The sequence below is a fragment of the Arachis hypogaea genome, chromosome 19 (assembly GCF_003086295.3).
Source record: "Arachis hypogaea cultivar Tifrunner chromosome 19, arahy.Tifrunner.gnm2.J5K5, whole genome shotgun sequence".
Taxonomy (NCBI): Eukaryota; Viridiplantae; Streptophyta; class Magnoliopsida; order Fabales; family Fabaceae; genus Arachis; species Arachis hypogaea.
The window spans coordinates 95933077-95943233 of NC_092054.1; the positions used below are offsets into that span (position 1 = coordinate 95933077).

General features: G+C 41.4%; 1 non-coding gene across 1 annotated transcript; it reads right to left on the minus strand.

Annotated features, from left to right (window-relative positions):
* Positions 1-5754: 5754 nt before the first annotated feature.
* Positions 5755-5858, minus strand: LOC112780348 (small nucleolar RNA R71). Its single transcript, XR_003191191.1, has one exon. It is a non-coding gene; the product is annotated as a small nucleolar RNA R71 (small nucleolar RNA).
* Positions 5859-10157: the final 4299 nt, after the last annotated feature.

The following is a 10157-nucleotide window of genomic DNA, read 5'->3' on the forward strand; positions in this document are numbered from 1 at the left end:
AAACAAAAACTTAAACATGATTTCAGAAATTAGAGAGTGTCAACCATGGGACTCAACAACCTTGAGCATCTTCATCTTCAGTTCATTGGCCCCTTTCCTTTGTCCTTCTTCTTGGAAGGGGAGGAGCCACCTTCATCTTGCTTGGAGGAACCTTCTTGTGCCTTGGCATCCTTGGGTTTCCAGAATCCTAGCCTCCTCATGTAATTCCTTTCATCCTCCTTATGTTTGGCTAGAATTTCCTCTTGTCTTGCACTCAACTCCTCCATTCCTTGCATGAAGGTTGGGTATCCTGGGTTTAGAGCGGCCACGGCATTACACAAGTGATTCAGCTTCGCTTGTGTATTGATGTCATACTGCCTCCTGGATATGGTTCTGGCATCATAGAGATTTCTAAATTCAGCCAAGTTCCTCTGTTGCCATTTGCCTTGCTCTACTATTTTGTCCAGTACACTTCGCACCTCTCCCCAAACAAATTGTTCTTGTTGCTCCTTCCTCATATACTCCTAACTCCCTTGGAGTTGTTGTATGTTCTGGTTGACTTGGCTCCATTGTTGTTGCTGAGTCTCCTTGAATTGATTGACATCTTCTCTTAGGTGGTGTAGGTCTCCCTTCATTTGGTGTACATCTCCTTGCAGTTGTTCCCAGTTGAATCCCTCTGGAAATTGTTGGTATTGGTAGTGTGGTGGTGGTTGAAGTGCTAGAAAGTGTGGTTGCTCTTCTGCCTCTTGTTGTTGTTGTTGTTGTTGTGGCTCATGAGCATGAGCTATTTGTTTTCTGTGAAGTGGGTGAACAGCCAGCACTTTGGCCATCTTCTTGGCAGTTATGAGTTTGTCTTGCTTCACCATCACCTCATCAATGATCTTTTCAACTCCAGCTTCATCACATAACCTTTGTATGATACTGGAAAATGCCAACCTTGTGTTGTCACTAGTACTTTTCAGCACCTTGTTGATGTTGTTGGCAATCATCTCCCCCACATTGACATTCTTACCATTCATGATGCTGTATATGAGCACAGCTCTCTCCTTGGTCACCTCTGAAGTGTTGGATGTGGGGATTAGGGACCTCCTTACAAATTCCAGCCACCCTCTAGCTTGAGGGCTCAGATCCCTTCTTTTCAATTAGTTGGGTATCCCATCCTTGTCCTTGATCCATTGCACATTTAGCACGCAAATCTCATTCAGGATTTCATCAAATCCAGGGTCTTATTGCTTCATTCTTTCTTCAAAGCTCCGGGTGGAGCTTGTCCTCTTCACCATTAGCATCCTCTCTATGCTGGAGGGACTATAGTCAATGGACTTCCCCCTCACATAGCTAATGTAGCTATAGTGTTGTCCTGATTGAGGCACAGCTTTAGCATAAAACTCCCTCACCAAGCTCTTTACTACCTTCCTTGGTGGGTTGCATAGGAGTGACCAGCCCCTACTGTTGATCTCAATATTGATTTCAGGATGTTCGTTCCTCCTTAATTGGAACCCAACTTCTGGAATGATCTCCCTCTCACTCACCCAACCATAGAATTGATTATGGTTGAATGCAGAGAGAAACTTGTATTTGTTGAAAGAGCTTGATAATCTAGAGGTTGCTTCCTTGGTTTTTCTTTTCTTTGAGGCTGAGCTTTTTGGTGGTGCCATTAGGTTGAGAGAGTGTGTTTGAGGTTGTAAAAAAAATTTGGGGGAGGTTGCAAGAGAGGCAAGCAAAACAAGGTTTTGCTCCAACACCAAACTTAGGACTTGATTGTCCCAATCAAGAGAAAGGGAAAAGAAGTAGGGGAAGAGAGGTAGTAGAAGACAAAAAGAGAATGAGAGAAAAATGGTCTATGGATTCTCTTCGTGTGTGATCAAGGGTTTAGAGTGGGAGAAGAGTTGGGAGTGTGAGGCTTTTATAAGGTGTGAGGGGTGTGATTTGAATGGTGAGAAATGAAAAGGGTTAAATGTTTTCCCACTTGGGGAGTGGCGCCTAGCATGGGAAAAGGCGCCAACTCTTATCTCACTGTGCCTTCTGCATGTGTTGAGTTCCAAAGTGTAAGTACACTTTGACTTCCTTGTTATGTGAGTTATTCACGATGTGGGTCCCATCTTTTCTCCTGAAATTGAAACTGAAACCCATTAGTAATGACAAAAGAATCCTTCACTTTCCTTCTTATCATAAGTAATTCAGATTGCAACTGATGGGTGTCTCTTGGGACACCAAACTTAATCCTGTAGCATCTTAATAAATTGGTTCCATCATTGTGTATTTAATGTGCTCATAAGGATGAAATAACTCCAATCTTTTCATTTTCTTTTGATTCCAACCTTCTCTGAACACATTAAACCACGTTCATGCTCTTGCCCAAAACATTAAGTGCTTTCAAATTGGGTAAACGTGGGCTTGCTAGGTGATCTTTGGTGGTGGCCACACCAAACTTAATCTATGGGCTTACTCTTCAAAATTAAGCTATTAAAATGGTTGTAAGCCTAGATTAAGTGGGTGAGTGGCCACATGATGCCAAGGCATCTTAGGCTAGTTTCACTAGTATTTTTCTGTTAGTTTTAGTGGTTTTATGCATTTTCTTGAGCTTAAAGTAACCAAGAATGGTTAAAAGAATAACAAAGCAATGAACCATCCAAACAGTATGATTTTGATGCAAATTCCATGAGTTTTAGTTATATTACTTGAATGCTATGAATGGAAGATTTCTCATGAAATTTTGCAAGACTTTGATGCAATTGTTTGGATGATTTCAGGGAAGAAGAGGCTAGGCAAGGAAGCAACAAAATCAATAAAGGAAGCTTGAATATCACATGTGGAGTTTAAGTTCCAGTTTAAGCCTAAACTGGAGCTTAAACGCCAGAATCATGAAGGCTAAGAAATGCTGAAACTGAAGTTTAACCTCCAGTTTAACCTTAAACTGGAGGTTAAACGCCAGAATGGAAGTCTCACCAAAGAAGCATTTCCACGTTTAACCTCCAGTTTGACCTTAAACTGGAGGTTAAACGCCAGAAGTGAGAAGAGCACCAAGGGGGGCAGTTCCACGTTTAACCTCCAGTTTAACCTTAAACTGGAGGTTAAACGCCAGAAAGGGGAAAAGCACCAGGGAGCCATTTCCACGTTTAAGCTCCAGTTTGACCTTAAACTGGAGCTTAAACGTGTTCGACCAAGTTTCTCCTCCAGGGTTGCTTTCTCCATTTCCACGTTTAAGCTCCAGTTTAACCTTAAACTGGAGCTTAAACGTGTTCGACACCTCCAGGGCTACCTTTCTCCTCTTCCACGTTTAAGCTCCAGTTTAACCTTAAACTGGAGCTTAAACGTGTTCGACCTCCAGGATGGCTTTCTCCTCTTCCACGTTTAAGCTCCAGTTTAACCTTAAACTGGAGCTTAAACGTGTTCGACCTCCAGGGCTGCCCTTCCTATCTCCACGTTTAAGCTCAGTTTAACCTTAAACTGAAGCTTAAACGTGTTCGACTATATGACTCTCCAGGGCTGCCTTCTTCCATTTCCACGTTTAAGCTTCAGTTTAACCTTAAACTGAAGCTTAAACGTGCTTCTACAAAAGGCTTCACTGGAAGTGTCTGGCGTTTAAGCTGCAGTTTAAGCTTAAACTGCAACTTAAACGCCACTCTTGGAAAAGGTTTCTGGGCCAACAATATTGCGGTTTAAGTTAGTATTTGAGCACAAACATTAACTTAAACTTACTCTGGTATGAAACCCAATTGAATATCATGGTTTATGGGATTGGGCCTGAAGGATTGATGAGTCTGAAATTTCAATTTATTGAGTCATGTGTCATTATTTGATTATCACTAAGTTGGCTCAATGAATGTTACAGATTTTGGATCAACAGCCTCATCAAGATTATGGATCATAAACCCAAGACAAAAGGAAAGCAGGGAGAGGCCTCAAAGCCCAAGAAACACAACAGAAGCTCAATATAGAAAGTGTATAAATAGGATAGAATTTAAGTTAGAAAGGACTTTTACCTTCTCATTTTTGGCTAGTTTTCATATCTTTGTAATTGAATTCAGAGCTATGACTCACTAAACCCCCTTTCATTGGGTTAGGGAGCTCTATTGTAATTCAATGAATCAATAATAGTTTATCTTCTTCTTCAATCTTTTCTCTTGAATTTTGTTAGAAAGCTTCTCGATCTAATTCCATTGGGTAGTTGTCTTGGGAAAGAAACTACCCATAATTGGAATCCTTCGGAACCTTGGGAAAGGAATGGAGGATTCATGCTAGAGAAGCCTTCTCACAGTGAATTGGATTGGGGTTTGGATGGATATTGTGACATGTAATCCTACCAAATTGTGGTTCATGAAACTGTGTGGTATAATCAGTGATCGAGCATCATCTCTTCTTATGAACATTTAAACCAAGGGATTGGGAATTTGTTTGTTTTTAGAGAGAATTGGTGAGCCAAGGGATTGGGATCCAATCATATAAGATTGCCAAGCAAAATTCAATGAACGCATTGGTTGAGGAAGAGATAAACATGTTTTGATTCGGAGATCTCAATATCTCCTATAACCCAATGAATTCCCCATTTCTGATTTCCACTTTCTCTTACATTCTGCACTCAATTCATGCAATCACCCCCATTCCCTTTTAATTTCAGCAATTTAGCTTCTGCTCTTTAATTCATGCCATTTAAGATTCCGCCATTTCAATTTCTTGTCATTTACTTTTCCCGCCAATTTTACATTCCGCAATTCTCATCTAAATTTTGATTCCGCTCAACTAGAACATACTTCCAATCCGAATTGCTCACTCAACCAATCCTTGTGGGATTCGACCTCACTCTATTGTGAGTTTTTACTTGACGATAACCGGTGCACTTGCCGGAAGGAATTTTGCCGATCGTGCAATTTCCTAAATCGTAGCATAACTAGTTTATGCGCATCAAGTTTATGGCGCCGTTGCCGGGGATTGGTTTTCGATTGACAATTCTCCAATTGGAAGTTAACTAGATTGAGCATTTTTTTTTTGTTTTGATCAATTCAGTACAAGTTACTTGTTGAATTTTAATTTCTGCACTCTGTTACATGCTTTCTTTCTTTATGCCTTTAAATTCAAGCAACTAACTCACTGACTCACTAACTGTTTGAATTAATTCCTCAATTGCTCTAACCATACTCTTCCATTAACCAAGAGTATTTCACTTGTTTGTTGCCTGTGCTGTGTTCTTGTATGACAGGTAGGGGAGGAGAGACATCAACTCCTCCATATACCGAACCAGAGAGGACCCTTCATAGACTTAGAAGGGAAGCAAGAGGGAAGAGAGTACTGGGAGAAGAAGAATCTGAAGGAGAATCTGAGGACAATTTTGAGGAAGCTCTAGATCTCAACATGGATAGAGAAGTTCACAACCATGAGAGAGCTGATGGAAACAATGCCATTCTTGAGAGGAGGGTTCTTAGTTCATACATAAACCCAACCTCTGGGAATTGTGGTAGCAGCATTCAGAAACCACCCATTCAGGCCAACAATTTTGAACTCAAACCACAGCTAATATCACTTGTGGAGAATCATTGTTCATTTGGTGGGAGTGCTAATGAAGATCCCAACCAACATCTCACAAAATTCCTGAGAATTTGTGACACTGTGAAGTCCAATGGAGTCCAGGAAGATGCCTATAAACTGCTTTTGTTCCCATTTTCACTTAGGGACAAAGCAGCTAAGTGGCTGGAATCATTCCCAAGGGGGAGTCTAACAACATGGGATGAGGTGGAAAGCAAGTTTCTGGCACGTTTCTACCCCCCACAAAAGGTCAATAGGCTTCGATCTGAGGTTCAAACTTTTAGACAACAAGATGGTGAAACTCTCTACGAGGCATGGGAGAGATTCAAGGATTTGACAAGGAAATGCCCACCAGACATGTTCCATGATTGGATGCAATTGCATATTTTCTATGATGGACTCTCTTATGAATCAAGGAAGGCTGTAGACCATTCATCAGGAGGTTCATTGAACAGGAAAAAGACTGTGGAAGAAGCCATTGAAGTGATTGAGACAGTGGCTGAGAATGAGTACTACTATGCATCAGAGAGGCACAACACTAAGGGAGTCATGGAGTTGAACCATGTTGATACAATTCTAGCCCAAAACAAGGTGTTTGCCAAGCAACTAGCAGAGCTTACCAGGCAATTAGAAACAAAGCAAGTGGCTGCAATACACACACAAGATCAAGAGGAAGTAAGCATTGAAGGAGGTGATTGGGAAGAGGCCAACTATGTGGGAAACCAACAAAGGCAATCATATGATCCACATTCCAACACTTACAACCCAGGATGGAAAAATCACCCAAACTTTGGGTGGGGGAACCAACAAACCCAACCACAAAACCACAAACCTTACAACCACAACCAATATAACAATTCCACATACCAAAACTCCAACCAAAGATCATACCAAGCCACACAAAACACTTACCCCCAACCATCATATCATAGCCAAAATAATCAACCTACCCAACTTAATCCGAACCAACAATTTCAAGATCAATTAAACCGGATAGAAGGAATGATGGCAACCATGAGTCAAGACATAACCGAATTGAAAAGCTTCAGGGATGATGTGAGAACTACCTTAAGAAACCATGGGGAAAAACTCAAGAGGATGGAGTCTCAAGTAGGAGAGCTATCTCAACAGGCCCCCAAATCAACTGCAGTGTTCCCTAGTGACACAGAAAAGAATCCTAAAGGGGAACAAAAGAGAGTGAGATGGGAAGAATGCAAGGCCATCACCACATTGAAGGAAGTTTCAGAAGAAGAAGGAATCAGGCCCTCAGAGCAGGAGCCAGAAATCTTGAAGGAAGGTGTGGAAGAAGTTAAGCAGGAAAGTAAAACTGAGCAAGCCAAGGAACTGCAAAAAGGCACGATGGAAACATACCAACCAAAAGCACCATTTCCTCAGAGGTTAGGAGGAGGAGAAAAAGGGAAAACCTATTCAAGGTTTTTAGAGACATTTAAGTCTCTCCATATCAATATTCCCTTTCTTGAGATTCTCCATCAAATGCCTACGCACATCAAGTATTTAAAGGAATTGTTGAGCAAGAAAAAAGTTTTGAAGGGAGGACAAACGGTAACAATGAACAAAGAATGCAGTGCCCTCATCAAGAAGGACACAGTCTCTAAGAAAACAGACCCAGGAAGTTTTCATATTCCTTGCATCATAGGAGAAACAAAAATTGACAGAGGATTCTGTGATCTAGGATCCAGCATAAATGTGATGCCCCTAACTCTTATGAAGAGGCTACAACTGAATGAGGTGAAATCCACTGATGTAATCATACAACTGGCTGACAAAACTCAGAAGCAAGCTGAAGGGGTGGTTGAGAATGTGCTGGTGAAAGTGGGAGATTATTACTTCCCCACAGACTTTGTCATTCTGGACATGGAGGAAAGCTACCTACACCCGATCATTCTGGGAAGACCTTCTCTAGCCACTACTAGAGCGCTCATAGATGTAGAACAAGGAGAGCTAATTCTGAGAATACATGATGAACAGCTCATTTTCAAAGTTTTCAAACCTGCATCTGAGCCTGAACCAGAACCTGAAAAGCCTAAGGATGATAGTAGTCATCTGTGTTTGGAGGAAGGTAATCCAGCAGCTGAAACTCTAAAGCAGTCTTTGGAAGGCAAACAGGAGTTGCAAGAGTTAAAGCCACAAGAATCAATGGAAACAGATCAGAAGGATCCTCCTAGCATAAGGGTCAATGAAGAAATCCTCAAGAGAAAGGGAAGAATGATAGGGAAATTGCCAAGAGGGTGGAGAAACAAGAAAATTCCCACTGAAGGTTTTTCTCCGGGAGATAAAGTGATATCAAGTCATTATCTGCCAATCCCACCTGGCCTTAAAACCATTCCTTCCCAGCTCCCTCAAGTGTTCACAATCAGGAAAGTTCTTTCTATGGAACATTTAGAGGTCATGAAGGAATCAAGTGGAGACGTTTGCATAGTGAGAGGAGAAGACGTCAAGCACTACAATCCACCCTAACAAGGGACAACCGTCAAGCTAGTGACGTTAAAGAAGCGCTTCATGGGAGGCAACCCATGTTTTTAATATCCTTACTCTTTTTTTGTGTTATTTTGCATCTAATAAAGCATGGTTTCTTATGCATGAACTTGAATCCTCAGGACAACTGCTGAAAAAGTGCACTAAACATTGCATATAAAATACAATTTGTCTCTAAGTTTGGTGTGCCTGAGGGCACCCCAAACTTTATTCAAAATGCATTCAATTTTTCATGCAAAGAGCACAACCAAACATTAAGTTTGGTGTTCCTCTTTGAGCACGGTTCATGAAAAGCAAGAAGTTCCTCTGGATTTCGAAATTCATGACAAGTAGACCATTCGCATGTTTTAATACTTTGGTTTCAATTACTTAGGGTAGTAACTTTGTTTAGAATCAAAGAGCCAAAGTGACTATGATTTATTCGAATTATGCACATTCATTAAGGACAACCAATATGGATTTCATGTCATCAGGAGACTTTACCAAACACTAAGTTTGGTGTCCAATAATAAGTGTGCATACATACAAAAGTCACGGCTATAAGCTCATGGAGTCAATCATTGATTTACATGTGCAAGTACTATTCATCATTCACATGGACCGAAAAATGATAGCAAACTTGTTTGTTTGTGCAGGTACAAAAGAAAAGACAAAAATGGGGGAAAAAGACAAAGGGAGGTACGGTGCTTGGTCAAAAAGAAAGTTCACAAGTCTTTGAAGCTAACACATGGGAAAAGGAAGTTCTGCAAGAAAAGATTGCTACATGTACAACCTAATGCACCCAGAATACTTCCAAGAAAATGAAAAGCAATTCGTCCTCCTCCCTAATTCATATATTTACCATCAAACCACCCTTCACAAACCACCCTAGCCGTCCATTGTTCACTTAAGGGCCCTATAAAGAACCACTTGGGGAACGAGTTCAACACCACCAAATCTCCTTCATGCACATTTCCTTCATCATGCCGAAAACAACCTCCCCATACTTCCAACAACACTTCTTGCTTCACCTTGTCAACTTTAGCTTGTCACTTACCCCAAAACTAAAGAACCAATGGCAGCTTCATCTAGCCACAAAAGAAGAAAAGACAAGCAACCAATGGAGGAGAACAGGGAATTCGATGCAAGGAGATACAAATCAGTTTTCCATGAGATTCAAGCCGAATGGATGAGACCTAAAAGGGTACTAGCTAAGGTTCCCTTTGACCTTGAAAAGGATGAGTTCCTAGGTGTTTGGGAGAAGATCAAAAAGAGGAAGTGGGAGCTCCTGACTAAGCCAATCACTAAAATCAACATCAACTTGGTGAAGGAGTTCTATGCAAATGCAGTGAGGGAAGACTCAACCAAGAAACCCACATACAAAAGCTATGTGAGAGGGGTGGAAGTTGACTTCAGCCCCAAGGCAATCATGAAAACTCTTGGCCTGAAAAACATACATTTCAGCCAAGCAAGTTATGAGGAAAGGATGATAGGAGAACCTGACTACACGACTATTGCTGAAGATCTTTGTGCCATCAGAGCTGAATGGGTGAGAAAAACAAGAGGGGCTCCAAGAGTTTTGAGAAGGGGAGACCTAACACCTGAAGCTAAAGGGTGGTATGCAATAGTTAGGAGATCCATCCTACCCACTGCAAACTCTTCAGAAATAGTCCCTAAAAGAGCCATCTTGCTACATTGCATTATGGTGGGAGGGGAGATCAAAGTTCATAAACTCATTGCTGAACAGATACAAGAGTTTAGTGAGAAAAGTGACCCTGAATCCTGGCTCCACTTCCCTAGCACCATCATTAGACTATGCATCGATGCCCAAGTACCACTTGAAGATGAAAGACCTAATTGGCTATATCCTGGATTGGCCATAACTGCGTACAGAATGACTCTTGGCCCAACTCCTCCAATACATACAAGAAGAAGAAATGAAGAAGGGCAACAAGCGGAAGCAGAGCAAGAAGCAGAACAAGAAGGACAGGAAGGAGAAGACAGAGAAGAAGAGCAAGAAGAGCAAGCAATCCCAGAAAGAAGACAACGAATTCCCAGAGACCCCATGGATATGAGCAGAATGCAGGAAATCATGGAAGGAATGTCTCAACAATACATGAGGTCTCAGGAGAGACAAGAGGACTTTCACCTAAAAATGATGGATATGCAAAGGAACTTTGAAT